Source organism: Tupaia chinensis, unplaced genomic scaffold (genome assembly GCF_000334495.1).
Source record: "Tupaia chinensis unplaced genomic scaffold, TupChi_1.0 Scaffold148646_1, whole genome shotgun sequence".
Lineage (NCBI taxonomy): Eukaryota > Metazoa > Chordata > Mammalia > Scandentia > Tupaiidae > Tupaia > Tupaia belangeri.
The window spans coordinates 2,282,749-2,286,971 of record NW_006208495.1 but is presented as its reverse complement, the minus strand read 5'-3'; positions in this window follow the sequence as shown (position 1 = coordinate 2,286,971).

Here is a 4,223-nt window from a genome sequence, read left to right as displayed (position 1 = left end):
AACTCCCCCCCCAGGGGGGATAGCCACGCCGCAATCCCTTCTCCTCCATTCTCCTCTCGGGATCTTGGGCCCACGTGCACACGCGCCTGGCGTGAATTTTAACCCACCTGGTCTGGGACACGAACCGCAATCGACTACGTGGGAGTCCAGCAACATAGCCATTATGCTGACTGCTGACTCCCAGAAATAAGGTTTTTAAGAGGTAATTAAAGTTAAATGAGAACATAAAGGTGGATCTTGGGACCAGCAGATGGCATAATAATTACATTGTAAAATGTTGGGGGAAAAGGAATTGAAGATAACTGTATATAGCAGAGATAGTGTAATAAGAGAGTGAGAAAGGGCAGAGGGTCAAACATGGGGTAAAAACAATATATATACATATACATATGTATGAGAGTAGAAATGGAATATTACTGATGATAACATGCATGATTAAGCCACTGTGCAGTTTATTCTAGATGGGAAACCATGTTTAGTATGTTGTGATGATGCTCAGGGAATGAGTGTTAAGTAACTTAAAAAAAAAATTGCAGGAGAAAAAAAAACAGTAAAACTGTTTGTATCGAAATTTTTTTAAAAAATGCATATTTGATGACTGCAGTAAGCTATATAGCCCCAGCTGGGTACTACTTTATAATATGTTCATTCTACTCACTGAGGTTTATGCCTAAAAAAAGACTTGGGTTCATGTATAGGTATATATCAGCTGTGCTAGCTATTGGATATATTTAGACTAATTAAGTCCATTAGCAAATCAATTAAATGGGAGGGAGGGGAAAGGCATAGAAAGCAACCATGGATACCAGAGACAATGTGGGAGGAGGGTGGGACATGGCAGAGGGTGAGGGAATCAAGGATGGCAAAACAAAAAAGTATACAAGACATAAGAATTGGAAAATTATTTACTGATAGCATGTATGTTGATGTGCTTGATTGAGCCAATACACAGTATATTTTAGATGGAAAATTCATTTGTATGCTGTGATGATGTATAGTGAATTAATGAAACAAATAAATAAATTTAAAGAGAAAAAAAAAACCAAAAACTCACACTGGGTGCGTGCATGTATGTGCCCAAACTCCTGAGAGGAGAATGGAGGAGAAGGAATTGTGGCATGGCCATATCCTCCGGGAGGGGGTAATTTCTCACTTTCTGTCTCTCTGTCTCGATGAGTGCACATGCCCTATAGAAAACATCTCTCTCTGGGAAAAAAAAAAAAAGTGAGTCTTAATCTAATACTACTTGGCTGTCTAATAAGAAAAGGAAACCCTCTCTCTTTCTCTAGTTCTCTTTCCACTATGTGAGAGCAAATCAAAAGACTTAGATCTCAGACTTAGAGCCTTCAAAACTTCAAAAAAATTCATTTCTGTCATTTAAGTCACTCAATCTATTAGATCATTTTTTTATGACAGCCCAAGCTGACTAATACAGAGAAGACTTAAATAATAATTCTGGACCTACAATCTTCAACTTGAGTTTTTCTCTGCCTGAAATTATTATCTGTGAGGCCATATCATCCATTTTCTCATTACACCCCATTTTACCCCTTATTCAACAGTGGATAATAAATTATCTGCTCTCTTGGTTTCGCATATATTTTTTCATGACTCTCCCTCTGCTCTACATAAGAAGATTTTGATGCTGTGGAAGGGTAAGTAATCTCCTGCATTTTAATTTTTCCTGGAACTATCTTACATATGCCAAGTTTCACTACACTCACTTTTGTGTACTTATAAACTAGAAAAAATAAGTTCTGTAATGGAAATTCTGACAGATATTTAACTATGGAACTATGAATTCTGACACTATAATTACAGGTAAGGATGTATTAAAGTAAACACCTCATTTATGAGGTGTCAAGCAACAAGTTGCATCCATCAGATTACTGCTTATGCACTTTACTGGCAATCAGTTCTGCTACCAACAAAGCTAAGTGACAGTAAGCTTCTTATACTAGAAGGCCAAACATGACAACTGATTTTTTTTTTTTCAAGCAACTAAGAAATGTACTATCTCTCTTTCATCACTTTTATCTGCTGTCTGGGAGATTAAAGGGGCAGAGTGGAATGAAATATGTTTGATTACTCAGCTCTTGGTTTTTATTTGCTGAGAAAGAGAAACTAACATACATAGTTATTTTATAAGTCTATTATTTTTACCCCTGTGCTGTGGCTTATAGTATACCCTGAAACAGTAATAAGATAAAACAGGTTTTTCTCTAGAAGAGTAAGCCAATAGCAGAAAGACCTAGGTTCAAATCTGCGCTCTTCTGTTCAGGAGCTGTGTGAAAATGACAAGTTATCAATCACTTAGCATCTCTGTTTTTTTCACTTACGTAACAGGGATATTATCCGCCTCGTAGAGATGTTATGAGAATTAAATTAGAGTGAAACATGGTAATAGGTATACACTAGTGACTCATTGTTGATTCTGCTCCCATTTTAAACCTGATAATTTTATGTACTTTAAACCTGCTACAAGGTTAATCCAATGTCAACTGTGCAATGAAATATTTCTAGCCCGTCGTCAAGACTTCTGATTCCAATTGGATGAACTAATGCGTGGAGATCAGAGCTCCAGATATTTCCTGTTCTGAAAAGTTCTGCTAGGTTGGTCATAGTGCTTCAGCGGGGTCTACACTCCATGCGAAATCTGAATATACTGAACTCCACAGAAACTTAAGAGACACAAAAATGAAAAATTATCTGTTGATGATAGTGTGTATGATAATATCTTTACCTGAATTGATAAACTGTATTCATGCTAGGAAAATTTATTTTGCCTGCTGTTATAATATAAAATGATTGAATGCATAAAAAAAATTAACAATAATTTTTTAAAAGTTTATTGGGAAAATGCCTTAGAGAAATCAGTGGTTTACAAATGAATAATTCATTTTAAGCAGGGACTAGATAATGTTGTAGATGACACCCACAGCAGCACACCATCACATCAATGTGCAAAAAAATAAAAATTAATTTGGTTTGTGCCCTAATTGAAGAGGGTCAACAATTAACAGCAGGAACAATAAACAACACCACAAATATCTTAACTGATTTAGCTTACACAATTCTGACTTAAAAACTACAGTGAAGTATGCTCTCTGTTCAACAGGTGCCAAAATTGTTACACCCAGATAAGCTACAAAGAACAACTGTAAAAAAAATTTTTTTAAGTGGACAAAAGAACCAGAGAAGACTTAAATAATAATTCTGGACCTACAATCTTCAACTTGAGTTTTTCTCTGCCTGAAATTATTATCTGTGAGGCCATATCATCCATTTTCTCATTACACCCCATTTTACCCCTTATTCAACAGTGGATAATAAATTATCTGCTCTCTTGGTTTCGCATATATTTTTTCATGACTCTCCCTCTGCTCTACATAAGAAGATTTTGATGCTGTGGAAGGGTAAGTAATCTCCTGCATTTTAATTTTTCCTGGAACTATCTTACATATGCCAAGTTTCACTACACTCACTTTTGTGTACTTATAAACTAGAAAAAATAAGTTCTGTAATGGAAATTCTGACAGATATTTAACTATGGAACTATGAATTCTGACACTATAATTACAGGTAAGGATGTATTAAAGTAAACACCTCATTTATGAGGTGTCAAGCAACAAGTTGCATCCATCAGATTACTGCTTATGCACTTTACTGGCAATCAGTTCTGCTACCAACAAAGCTAAGTGACAGTAAGCTTCTTATACTAGAAGGCCAAACATGACAACTGATTTTTTTTTTTTCAAGCAACTAAGAAATGTACTATCTCTCTTTCATCACTTTTATCTGCTGTCTGGGAGATTAAAGGGGCAGAGTGGAATGAAATATGTTTGATTACTCAGCTCTTGGTTTTTATTTGCTGAGAAAGAGAAACTAACATACATAGTTATTTTATAAGTCTATTATTTTTACCCCTGTGCTGTGGCTTATAGTATACCCTGAAACAGTAATAAGATAAAACAGGTTTTTCTCTAGAAGAGTAAGCCAATAGCAGAAAGACCTAGGTTCAAATCTGCGCTCTTCTGTTCAGGAGCTGTGTGAAAATGACAAGTTATCAATCACTTAGCATCTCTGTTTTTTTCACTTACGTAACAGGGATATTATCCGCCTCGTAGAGATGTTATGAGAATTAAATTAGAGTGAAACATGGTAATAGGTATACACTAGTGACTCATTGTTGATTCTGCTCCCATTTTAAACCTGATAATTTT